We start from the raw sequence: 14,034 nt of genomic DNA, 5'->3' as shown, positions 1-14,034 counted from the left end.
AGGGTGAAGCAGATGACCCGGGACTGCCCACTGAAGGAGCCTGATCACCTCCACAGTAACACGGTAAGTCAGTTGATTTTTAAAATTTTAGACACATCTGTGTTAGTGGACGGTCTTGTGGGAATCTGTAGAACCCTAGTCGGTTGGCTGGATTAGCTCAGGCGACAGGAGAGACATCCCCGCTGTGTGGTCACAAACCCGTAAGAAATTAGTCGTGCCGACTAACCATCCTCTGGGTAATTAGGGACTAGATAGAAAATATAACCTGTCTTATACAGGGGCACGCGGGCACGATAAGATGTGTGATAAGTCGTGGGTAATATTTTGGCCAGACCAAAGGGTTGCAGACCAAAAGTTGTTATATTTTAGCCAGACCAGAGGGTTGCAAACCAAAAGTTGTTATATTTTGGCCAGACCAGAGGGTTGCAGACCAAAAGTTGTTATATTCTGGCCAGACCACGGTGAATCGGTCACTAGAGGATTGCAGACCAGAAGGTGTTACATAAATTACGTGAAGGATATAGAAGGTTAGAATGGATGGTTTACGGTCCATAGTCAAATCATCAGGATCACCCGTACCCGGACGATCCTATTCGTATGATTTGGTGAAGTGAAGGGAAGGGAAACAGTATGTGAGTAAAATGAGGAAATTGATGGAAGTGTGCGGGATGCATAGGGGAGGGTGGCTACAAGCCGGAGACTGGGCAAAAGGTATTCGAGAGAACAAAGGGAAGTTAGGAATAAGAAAGGCATTGTATTATGTTATATGTATTATAAACCACAGGACCAGCCACCACCCTATAGTGGCGATGGTCCCTCATGTTGGGTGTGTCCTCATTGTGGGCAGCAAAACCCCCTCACAGCTGAGCAATGTGTTTCCTGTGGGAAAGGCCGCCCCCACCCCCCCGATGAGGTTACGCCCGGCCCAACCAAATCAGTATGAAATGATAGCCTTGTTAATTTTGTCATTTCCCTCAATAAAGAGTTGACAGTAACACATGGTGCAGTGTTTTCTTCTATTCCAGACTCAGATTCCGTCCCAGGGGTCCACAAGCTACAACTAGGAGGCTGTATACTGGTGAAAAGTCACGTCATCATAATATAGAAATAGTGGCCGACAGATTGGACACTGTTACAAATTATGTGTTTGATGTTTTGAACGTAGATAATTCCTATACAATAGTGTGATGAATGATTGCAGAGACGTACGTTATCTTGAGTTGTTGTATAGATGTGTGACTCTTGGAGGTTAATTGTATGGGAGAATTTTTGCCGGCATTGAAATTGTTAAGATTGTGAGAACAGAAGCTGTGAGGAGTGAGTGTGTGACCCCCTCCTGTAGAATGTGATGACTAATATACAGGGTGGGTCATTTATATGGATACACCTAAATAAAATGTGAATGGTTGGTGATATTAACTTCCTGTTTGTGGCACATTAGTATATGGGAGGGAGAAAACTTTTCAAGCTGGGTGTTGACCATGGCGGCCATTTTGAAGTCGGACATTTTGTATCCAACTTTAGTTTTTTCAATGGGAAGAGGGTCATGTGACACATCAAACTTATCGAGAATTTCACAAGAAAAACAATGGGGTGCTTGGTTTTAATGTTACTTTATTCTTTCATGAGTTATTTACAAGTTTCTGACCACTTATAAAATGTGTTCAAAGTGCTGCCCATTGTGTTGGATTGTCAATGCAACCCTCTTCTCCCATTCTTCACACACTGATAGCAACACCGCAGAAGAAATGCCTCCCGATCGGACCCCCTTAGACTTTTATCTTTGGGGTCATCTGAAGGCAATTGTCTATGCTGTGAAGATACGAGATGTGCAGCAACTGAAACTACGAATACTGGAAGCCTGTGCTAGCATTTCTTCTGCGGTGTTGCTATCAGTGTGTGAAGAGTGGGAGAAGAGGGTTGCATTGACAATCCAACACAATGGACAGCACTTTGAACACATTTTATAAGTGGTCAGAAACTTGTAAATAACTCATTAAAACCTCATTAATACTTCATACAGTATGTACAAGACAGGATACGAGGCACAAGGTAAATCATCCAGAAACCACTCTCACCTTCTTGTTTATGTCAAGGAGCAGAGCTGGAGGTGCTCGCTGAGGCTGTAACCTGGCAGAAGGCAAGACGACCGACATTTACACTGACTCTAGGTACGCTTTTGGCATCGCCCACAATTATGGGCCCATTGGTAGTAGGAACTTTATTGGATCATCGGGTAAGCCAATTGAGAGAGCAAGAGAAGACAGAACTGACAACACGGGTATGTGCAGCCAGAAGTGTATGAAAAGGTGCTCGTATGTGTATACCTGTTCTAGGGAAGCCTGAAGCCCGGCCGGTATCTTCCCCACTGCAGACGTTGTGTGTAGTGACAGGGGAACAGTGCTTATTCCAAATATTGAACTAGTGTTTGTACAATGATAAGATATCAGCAGTTCTCCAGATGTTATTCCAAAGTTAGTTTGTTTAATAATGATATTCAAAAAGTGTTGTGGGAATATTGAATACTGAGGTTAAGTTTTATGTAAAGTTCTGGACCAGCCTAAGCATTGGACTATTGGAGGCATGCGTCAGTATAATGTTTGTGTAAATGATAACTTCTCAGTGCAAGTAGATTCCCTTTTGAAAATATTTTTGTTGTGAAAGGAAAATTTTAGAGCAGAGAATTCTGTGAAGTGTATATGTGTATGTATAGATATATATAAAGAGAAGAAGAATCAGTTTGTATGTATCAGTTTTAGTTACTGCCCAGTGTGAACGTTTAACATAAATCTGTCATTGTTAATGTTTTTCTTCAACTCAATTATCTGATTAAGATCAGTTACTGATCTTGCGATGAAAAGCTTGTTCTCCACAGGAAGTATCCAACTGGGAGCGGAAGGCGTGAGAACCAGATTCTAACAGAATGTGGATGGATAAAGGAAGGTAAACCGGTAGGACCCAAGGCACTCTTGATGGCACTTGTATTGATGGTGTATGACCTCACATATGCCCCAAGACTGCAAGGATGGATGTGGTAAGATCTAATTGGTATGTCCCAGGCTTTACAGCTGATGCTGGTAAATTCTGTTAGAGCTGTTTCATTTGCCTACAGAACAGTCCCGGCAGACCGGTGCCAACCTTATCATACCCGCCTCACACAAAGAGAACAGACCTTGAGAGGCCTTCCCAGGTAGAACAAACCAGAGTAGGAAAAAATTGGTTTGAGACACTTGTCAGATAAAACGTATGGTATCTGTATGAATATTTCTGTGAGTAGGAGCTGTTCCAGGTAATCAGCTCATAATAAGATATAAATCCTGCTAAAAAGTGTAACACCAAGAGCAAATACAATGTACCCAGTAACTGCACATATTCTAGGTGCCCTGTCCAGTGGAACAGATTAGTTTTTCTTACATAAAGGTGTTTGATGTAGTTTAAGGGCCTGACATTATTATTGCATGTACTTAGAACAACTTTTATAGTGTATGCGGATGGTGTTATCACCAGATTAGCATTTATTTTAACAATTGACAAGGGTTGGGGGTCCCCGGCAAGTGCCATTAAACATGAACTAGAAGACTTTTAACATGATGAACTCCATCACTGAGATGCGGCAGGCGCAGCCTGAGCCAGTACAACGCGTTTGTCATGAACTGACGGCAGTGTCACAATTCTAAGCAGCTGTGCAGACAAGTAACATGCCGGAGGAAGAGGACAGATGCGGAGGGTTTGTGGTAGTCACAATAAAACTCCACTACACCGTCTACGTGGGAACTCACCCCAGGCTCACAGCATGAGGTGCTATGTACAGCCCGGTGACGTATACTAAAAGAAACGGTGTCTGACAGATGAGAAGGACCATACCAAGTCCTGATGACATCAGCAAAGTAAAGTAAAGACCAAAGACCTGAGTGAATCCGTCAGCAGTATCAAGTGTTTTAATAAGTAAGTGACCAGGAGGAGGGTAATAATAAATCCCCCATTGGACACCACTGTGCAGTCTGACTCCACAATTGTGTAGGTTACCCTGAGGGCGACAGTCAGTGAAGAGCAGAAGACAGAAGAAGAAGATGAGGATGCTGTACAGGACTTGCAATGAACTGATGAGACCCAAAACCTGAGGGGTGATAGCATGAGATTGGTGATAGCATTATATTATTAATTGAGGCCCTATTGTTTATATTGTTCGAGGTTTATAATAATAATGTGTGTAAATAAGCCACAGTGCTGCAAATTACAATCTGAGGAGTTTTATGTGGAGGTGTGAGGTAAAGGTCACTGGTTGTTGTCGCTCATATGTAAGAAGTACATGGCAGCAATGAGAGCCCGTTGGTTATGTTACCTGGGTGTCTTTAGGTTTGAGGAAGATGCTGCCCATAACCTGTTATGTCTGCAGGGGTAAAAGTCCCATTAGAACAGTAAGTGACAGTGCGACAATTATGACCAATACAAGTGCCGTGGAGGAGAAGTTTGGATTATTGCCAATATTAGTAGGTTTAACAGTAAAGAATGCAAGGGGCTTAGAAGCCAGATTTGAGGGTCCATACCAGGTCCTCCTGATCTCGCCCACTGCAGTTAAGCTGGAAGGAAGGCCGACATGGATATGGTTCCACGCCTCGCACTGCAAGAGGGTCTATTCCAAAGAATGACTATCACCATATACATCCTTATCCTTTTTCGTGTTATTGCACCGAGTGCTGAGGGGGGACATGTAGCAATCACCCAGGCTGATGGGGTGACCACCTTTTGGTATAATTCTTCTAATACACATGTAGCTACATACCAGTTTGAATTTGAGTCTCTTATCCCAATTATTACTGTTGATAAAAATGTAGACTGGATTAATTATATATATATTACAACCAGCAGCAGTTTGTAAATTATACCCAAGATGCTTTACAAGGGTTAGCCGACCAACTAGGGCCCACCTAAACTGTGCCCACTATGTTTACACAAATAGACGAGGTGACACCGACAGTCCCTTTAAAGACAACCATCCTGTATCCTGAGGAGAATAGGGAAAGTTAGGACCATTCTGAAACCTTGGAAGTCCAGGTACAAAGGGGGGTTACTCATAAGGAGTAGCTCGTCTCAAGCTGGTGAAGAAATCCAAAACCCCTACCCGCCTGGTTCGAGTGGTCAGTAGTAGGTTGCTAGGCAAGACTCAGGAATAGAGCGATAGAGTAATAATATTTTTAGGGGGGATTGTCAGGGATCATTAGCATGTATATTGTTTGCAAAAATATTATCCTTACATAATATATATATATTAGTATATTCCACAAAGAACATGAATGTATGTAACAAGATGGAGTCTGCATAAGGAACACGCTTATGGAAGACACCGCCCCTGGAATGCAAGAGGAGTGTACAGATGAACTCACAGCTGAATAGAGCCAATGGGGCTTAAGCACGTCCCACCTTCCTACAGAGAAGATTTCTAACTCTTTGTTCAATAAAGTTTGAGGATTGCAGATAAAAATAAGGATCTATACGGCGCTGCTAGTTGTTGTGGACAGATAAGATTCCTGAGATCGGGTGAATAGTTTTGTAAAAAACTGTTTTAATTGCAACGCGTTTCAGCACCGAACCGGCGCTTTCATCAGGCATGAGTTTACAGGAGAAAAGAGACAAGTTTATATAGCGCCAGTTCAGACTGGATAATTACACAAAAAACCGCGAAAACGCAGCAGCAGGTCAAAGTTCAAAAGTACAATCCAATAAAACATATCATAATATAAATACATGGAGGACAAATAAAAGATATAGATAATAAAAAGGCTGTGTACTCTACAAAAGAATGTTTTTTGTTTTTTGTTTTTTGGAGCGTAGCAAGTTTAAAACGTAAAATGTGTGAATTAATATCATAGTTTTATTAATTTTATTGACAGGAAAATTGTGAATGGTGACATCGGGAAAATGGGGTGGGTAAACGTTGTTTGACTAAGGGTTGTGTGTATTGTTGGGAAGTAGTACTGTATGTTATGTTTTGTTTACATGTCGCCACGGGAACCAGAAGGGTAACGGAAGCCGACGCGCTCCAAAAAGAAGTGGAACGCAAAGTGGAACGCAATACGCGAGAGAAGGATGGGATGCTCAGGCAGGACCGGCGGAGGCTGACGGGCCGGGACGGAATATGAGCATCGGACGGAGGGTGAGTAAAAGATGATTGTCAGATATAGATGTGTGACAGAAACTTAGATTAATAGACAGGTCTATCACTTGTGGGTATTTGAAAAGGGCCATACATCAACAATAGCAGGTGAGAGTAGCAGCGTTCGTATGTTTGACATCATGTGTTATATATAGCAGGAGAACTGGAACATTAGTTAATGTAGCAAACGACACGTGAAATGCCCTCGGATAGGTGTAGTAGTGGACCAATTGGGATTTGGAAGTGTCTGGATACTGCAATATTGGGGAGGTCTGAAGGATAGTCGGATTGATTAATCTAAAGATGATTCTGTGATATCATTTAGACCCAAAGGGTGAAGGGTGTTCATTTTAAAAATCCAATAGTTTTCTCTCTGTTTCAATTTGTTGAATCTATTTGGGACGTCACTGCTGATGTGCTCTATTGGAGTGATAGTGATTTTATTGAATTCGCAGTTATGCATATGGAAAAAATGTCTAGAAACACTATGTTTAAGGTATCCGTTGTTTATATTGAACCGATGGTTATTAATTCTGGTTCTCAGACACTGAGTGGTTCTACCAATATATTGCAAATGACACGGACATTCTAATAAATAGATGACATAAGAACTGCCACAATTCAGGAGAGACTGTATGCTGAAGGTTTCATTGGTGACTGTGGATGTGTAATCCAATTTTCTGTGGCTATTGGACTTGCAGCAAAAGCAACGTGAGTGTCCGCATTTATATGACCCTTTTATACTAGAAAGAAAGTCTGTGTTGGTTATAGGATGTTTATTTATTCTACTGGGGGCCAATATGTTTTTAAGGGATAGGGACCGTCGGAAAGTAATATTAGGTTTACATAGTAATGCGTCCTTTAAATACGGATCAGTTCTGAGAATGTGCCAATGTTTCGAAAGTATGTTCCTGATTGTTTTGTTGCCCCTGTTGTAGGTGGTAATGAAATTGAGATTGGGACTAATTGTACCCAATTTTGGGATCTTACTTGAGGGATTGAGGCAAGATATATGAGTAAGCTTAGAAGCTTTTAATCGTGCACCTTTTATGAGATTTTTTGGGAAACCTTTATCTTTGAACCTTTTTTCAAGGACCGCGCATTCTTTGTCAAAGTCATTGTCAGTACTGCAGTTTTTTCTAATCCTACGGAATTGCCCAAAAGGTACGTTTTTCAGCCAGGGACGGTGATGGGCGCTTCTGAAGTCAATATAGCTATTGACATCGACTAGTTTAAAGTGTGTTTTAGTTATAAATTCTTTGCTGACAATGTCGTAATTAATAGTCAAGTCTAAGTAGTCTATGGATGTTGGGGAAAAGGTATATGTGAATGCTAGGTCATAATCGTTTTTATTGAGAATATCGATGAAACGCACAGCTTCCTCCTCAGTGCCCTTCCACACTAGAAGCAGATCATCGATGTATCTTTTGTAAAGTAGAATATTGTTTCTATAGGGGTGTTCGCCATAGATATATGTTTTTTCGAATGACCCCATATACAGATTTGCGTAGGAAGGTGCAAAACGGCTGCCCATTGCACATCCCTTTATTTGGTGGTAGAAGTTGCTGTCAAAACTAAAGATGTTATGTTTAAGAATAAAGTCGATGCAATTCGCTAAAAAATCGACCTGCGGTTTGGACATGTTGTTAATTTGGGATAGAAATGCATGGGCTACTTTTATGCCTTTATCATGAGGGATGTTGCTATAAAGTGTGGTTACGTCTGCTGTCAGAAAACAGACTGGGGCTATTGAAGGGTCAAGTTTTAGATCGTTTAAGTCTCTGATTAATTGTGTGGAGTCCTTAAGGTGGGAGGGTAGGGTGAGAACGAGTGGTTGGAGATGAAGATCTATGAAATGTGAGAGATTGCTAGTGAGTGAGTCTATTCCCGAAATAATGGGACGTCCTGGGGGATCTGTTAGTGACTTGTGAATTTTGGGTAAATGGTAAATGAAAGGCATGTTCGGAAAAGTGACAGAGAGGAACCTTTTTTCTTTTTTATTGATTAAACCTGATGAGGCTGCTGTTTCAATTAGGTTTTGATACTTAAGTATGTACAAAGGTAGCGGGTTTGTGGACAATTTATTATAAAACGTGGTGTCACTCAGAATCCTGATAGTTTCTCTTAAGTACTTTTCTCTGTCTAGGATGACTATTCCCCCTCCCTTATCAGCTGGGCGGATTACGATATCATTGTTTTTTTGGAGACTCTTCATGGCCTTCCTTTCATGTATAGTTAAATTGTCAGAGTAAATGGATGGTAAATCAAGAGTTCTGAACTCATTGCTTACCAGGGACGAAAAGGTTTCGATCATGGGGCCTTGGTGGTGGGTTGGATAAAAATTAGATTTTGGTCGAACTTCTACTGGGATGGCCCTAGGTGTAGCAGGGTTATCAGATGGTTCTGTGTCAGTGCTGGGTATGGTAGTGGATTTGGTCATGGCAAAATGTCTGGTGAGGGTGAGCTTCCTTGTGAACCTGTTGAGGTCCATAAAAAGCTCAAAATTGTTAGCTGAGGATGTGGGACAAAATGAAAGACCTTTATTCAAAAGGCTGCGTTCATGTGTGTTTAGAGAGTGTAGCGACAAATTAAATATTTTTATTGTTGCTGGACCAGGTTCCTCTTTTTGGTGAGAGATTGATGGTGTTTTGTGGCGTTTTTTACCTCCTCTTCGTCCTCTGGGTCTGTACCTAGTTTCCTTTTGGTGGAAATTTTTTGGATTTTGGGAAAGAAACTGGTGATGGTTTGAGCTTTGGGGCTCATGATGTATGGAATTAATACGTCCTTGCTCACAACAGTGGGAGTTAATGGAGGTCTGACTAGCTGGGAAGGGAGGCCTAAAAAAGACGTCGCTGCATATGTAATATCCAGAACTGACGTGGCTAAATCAGTGTTAGGATTGATGAGTCCCTGGGTGGTGTTATGACTGAAGAAATGGTCAACAGGGGAGGTTGGATTAGAGAAATATGGGGTGTCATGGATCGAAAGCTCAAGAAGGGATGGAAAAGGGTTACCATCCTCCTCGTCTATAGACTCATTGATCAATGATGCGTGTAAAGGGTCAATAGTTGGGGGTACCTCCATTGGTTCGGATACAAGGGGTAACCGGGATAGATGGATTGCTAGATCAGAGGATTTGAAAGCATTCATCGGTATTCTGGGGCTGTATTGGCTAACCCGAGAAGGTATGTTAGGTTGGGGGGACTGATTTAAAGTGGGTATTGCGGCTGTATTAAGACACACATTTTCAGTGACCAAAGATGCGGTATTCATAATTGATTCCCCAATTCTTGTGATTTCATTGGTTCTGTTAGGTCTAGATTTGGTACTATTCCTGAAAGATCTGCTGTAATTCATGACCCTATCCCGTGGGGTAATGTGAATGGGTTTGATCGACATGTTTCTATTTGAAGCAGTGTCATGCTCAGATATGATGGTTTTTTTGGTGTCTAGGGAAGGAATGGTGTTCGTTTTCCAATCACCAGCAGGGTCAATGGCATAATCTAGTTGGTCCCTTTTAAATTTTTTAACTTTTCTCAGAATGAGGTCTTTTTCATAAGAGATAAGTCTTCTGCTAGTGGATTCCTCTAGTTTGAGGAAATCACAATGATCGCTGTAGTGTAGTAATTGTTCTTTAGTGATAGAGATGTCTGACAGTAAAGCATTGCTAAGCGATGTACGTTTAATGAGCAGTCTTTCAAGAAAGCCTAAATGGCATGCATCTATGTGAGACTTCCAATCGTTGCTGAAAGTTGTGTCAGCAGGGTAGGGGTTAGTGATGGATAACCTTAACCCTCTGGGGGTGATATTGGCAGAGATATATAACAATAAAAACTGACAGTCAATATTCTGTAAAGCCTCTTTCTTAAGGAGGTCCTCAAGAGAAAGGTATAGGTCCGTCATTTTTAGGGTTTCCTCAATGGATGAGGTGTTACTCACTATGTGAGAATGTCCTTGCAAGGTATCAGTCCCAATGGACTCGAGGATGAGGCGTTCCCGCAGTCGGTTCCTTTCGTTGGTGAAATCCAACATCGTGGAGGGTGGTTGTAGATGTGAACACAATGTCGCCAAACGACGTAGGAGTGGTGGATCAGGTCCGTTCCTAGAGGGTCGTTGTAATTAGGGAGGTAGTTCCAAGGTAGTAGATCCAAGGTCAGGCTGCCAGTGCAGGAGCCGGCTTGTCACCGGTCACAAAACCGGAAAAAACCCCGGTGGTGATAGGTGCGGTGCTCCTGATGTCGGAGTATCAGCTTTGCAGGGCAGATGCAATCCGAACTAGATCAGAATGAGGAGAGAAAAAGCCACGGCGCCACTTGGTATGGATCAAGGAAGATGAGGTAAGAAGGTGAAGAAATATAAATGCTCACCGTGTGGGTTAGAAGAGTTGAGCACTGGGGTCCACGGGGTAGCTGCTGCCAGATCCGGGCCGGTCGCCAAAGGAGACCGCTTGGGTACGAGGATTGCAGATAAAAATAAGGATCTATACGGCGCTGCTAGTTGTTGTGGACAGATAAGATTCCTGAGATCGGGTGAATAGTTTTGTAAAAAACTGTTTTAATTGCAACGCGTTTCAGCACCGAACCGGCGCTTTCATCAGGCATGAGTTTACAGGAGAAAAGAGACAAGTTTATATAGCGCCAGTTCAGACTGGATAATTACACAAAAAACCGCGAAAACGCAGCAGCAGGTCAAAGTTCAAAAGTACAATCCAATAAAACATTCTGAAACCTTGGAAGTCCAGGTACAAAGGGGGGTTGCTCATAAGGAGTAGCTCGTCTCAAGCTGGTGAAGAAATCCAAAACCCCTACCCGCCTGGTTCGAGTGGTCAGTAGTAGGTTGCTAGGCAAGACTCAGGAATAGAGCGATAGAGTAATAATATTTTTAGGGGGGATTGTCAGGGATCATTAGCATGTATATTGTTTGCAAAAATATTATCCTTACATAATATATATATATTAGTATATTCCACAAAGAACATGAATGTATGTAACAAGATGGAGTCTGCATAAGGAACACGCTTATGGAAGACACCGCCCCTGGAATGCAAGAGGAGTGTACAGATGAACTCACAGCTGAATAGAGCCAATGGGGCTTAAGCACGTCCCACCTTCCTACAGAGAAGATTTCTAACTCTTTGTTCAATAAAGTTTAGTTTTACTTCCTGTCTGGTATATTTCTTCCACGCATGCCCTCAGTTTCTAATTTACAGAGATGGTTATTCTGTGTGAAATAACTGGGAAAGGAACCCTGACAATATTACCACTTTAAAAAGCATTAGTGTGGTCTCATCTAGAATATCCAGTTCAGTTTTGGGCTCCAGTTCATAGAAAGTATGCCCTGGAGTTGGAAAAAATACAAAGAAGAGCATCAAAACTAATAAAGGGCATGTAGAATCTAAGTTATGAGGAAAGATTAAAATAATTAAACCTATTTAGTTTTGAAAAGAGACGGCTAAGGGGGGACATGATTAGCTTATATAAATATATTAATGGCACATACAAAAAATATGGTGAAATCCTGTTCCATGTAAAACCCCCTCAAAAAACAAGGGGGCACTCCCTCCGTCTGGAGAAAAAAAGGTTCAATCTGCAGAGGTGACAAGCCTTCTTTACTGTGAGAACTGTGAATCTATGGAATAGTCTACCGCAGGAGCTGGTCACAGCAGGGACAGTAGATGGCTTTAAAAAAGGCTTAGATAATTTCCTAGAATTAAAAAATATCAGCTCATATGTCAATGTGTAGAAATTTCTCCCATCCCTTTTCCTATCCCGTGGTTGAACTTGATGGACATGTGTCTTGTTTAAACCGTACTAACGATGTAACTATGTAACTTACAGAACTTAAAGAATCGGATACTAACATCTTGGTGCCAGATACCACAGGACATCTTTAGAGGTCCTGTGGAGTCCATGCCTCGATATGTCGGAGCTGTTTTGGCAGCATGAGGGGGATCTACACAATATTAGGAAGGTGGTTTTAATTTAATGACTTATCGGTGTATATTGAGGCGAGTGGAGGGTATAAGGTTGGGCAGAGTATAGTTATATGCTTTTTTTTCTCTATCTTGTAAATTAGCATCATCTTCCTTCCCAAATTTACATTCCATTTCTTTATGTTAATATGGCATCTGGGTCAGTTTTTGTTTTTCTTACAGCCTAAAGTTATTCCTGGGGTCTATCCTGGGTACAGATTCTCTTTCACTTCCATGCTGGAAACAGGAGTAGCCCTATTTTTTTTTTTTAGTCATATACACATTTAATAGGTGGAAATTCCATTACTTGCATGTCTGTTTATACCAACCTCAGACAATATAAGGCACAAATGAAGGTGTTATATAAAACGTTCTTCTAGATATCCTTGCAGATATGAAGTTATATCAGAGAAGATACATTTCACACATATATATTGATAGCTTTACAGTATGTAATGCATTCTATGTTGTCATGGCAATTTCTTGGTGTTACATCAAAGTAGCGATTATACAATAGAAGCGTAGTCTCTTGAGTATACAAAGGTTTAAAAGGTTTAAAAGGTTATTATGAGTTTTTCACACTGAGAGTTTGTAGTAGCCTTTGTACATTTTTGTACATTCTGTAACTTTGGACACATCTAACATACTGTATTTTTGTGCTATGTATAATACTAATAGTAGATATATGAAAATATAAATTATACATATCAAACTATAAAACAACAGATCACTTTATATTCAAAGATATACAATGTTAAAGATTAATCAACCATTGTTTTTTTTTGTTTTTTTACTTATGCTGCTGTCTATAGTAATGAATCATATATTGAATGTTCTACTCTTCCTTATGAGTAGTAACTGTGTGCAGTATTTCTCTTGTAAGCTCAGTCATTTGTGGTGCAGGCTCCCACCTTAAAGTGTACCACGCCAGTCCCCACTAAAAAAAATATACGAACGATAGTAGAATGAGATCGTTCTTGGTCCCCGTTTGCTTCCATCCATCATGGATGCATGTTTGAGACTAACCCCTTCTCCTTCACTGCCCTCTGAAGTGTCAGTAACAATGGACCAGCTCTGACGTCAACAGCGCTGGTCTATTAGAGGGCAGTGAAGGAGGAGAAGTGGGCAAGTCTCAGAATCTATGACAACAAAAAAAAGCATAATACAAGCTCTGGTATCAGTGGTATCAGTAACCAATATGACTGTGTCAGACAATCCACAACCTTTACTTTAATTTGCAGCCTATAAGGTAACTAGTATTTATTTTTTTAATGAACAAGTTGAAAAACAAAGAATGTTGTATGCTCACACGTAGCACAGTTTCTCTGGTGCAGATGCGTATTTTCAACATGAATCCAGAGAAAATCCACAGTAAATCTGCAGCCAAAATCAGCATGCATTCCATTGCATAGGGTGAAATCTGCATCATGCCCTGAAGTTAATGCCGATTTTATACACTACATGTGAAATCCCATTCATATTTATTGAAATGTCATTTGTGCCAAATTTTTCGGTGCAGAATACAAATGCTCCATGTCTGCACATACACTTGTGATGTCAACTGTGCTGTAAATAACTGTCATGAGCAATGCAAGTACGCAAAGCCGAAAATAAGAGCCCAGGAAGCGATGAATAGGTTATATATTGGTGACATGTACATTATTGAAGTTTTATAATTAAGCACTTTACATATGGACTACACATCCTCTCCTGTACATCTCCTGCTATGTCTTCTAATCTTGGTGTCAGTCACCAGTAGTCACCACAGCAGAGGCGTAGCTAGGTTCTCCAGCACCCGGGGCAAAGATTCAGTTTGGCGCCCTCCCCCCCAACCTCTTTCCCGACATCTCCTTCCCCCTCGCCGTGTTTGTTTTCTCTACCAATCGACGTGTCATTTCTTTTTATGTAA

Source organism: Rhinoderma darwinii, chromosome 1, assembly GCF_050947455.1.
Source record: "Rhinoderma darwinii isolate aRhiDar2 chromosome 1, aRhiDar2.hap1, whole genome shotgun sequence".
NCBI lineage: Eukaryota > Metazoa > Chordata > Amphibia > Anura > Rhinodermatidae > Rhinoderma > Rhinoderma darwinii.
The sequence above is the reverse complement of the archived record's forward strand: the minus strand, read 5'-3'. Positions refer to the sequence as shown.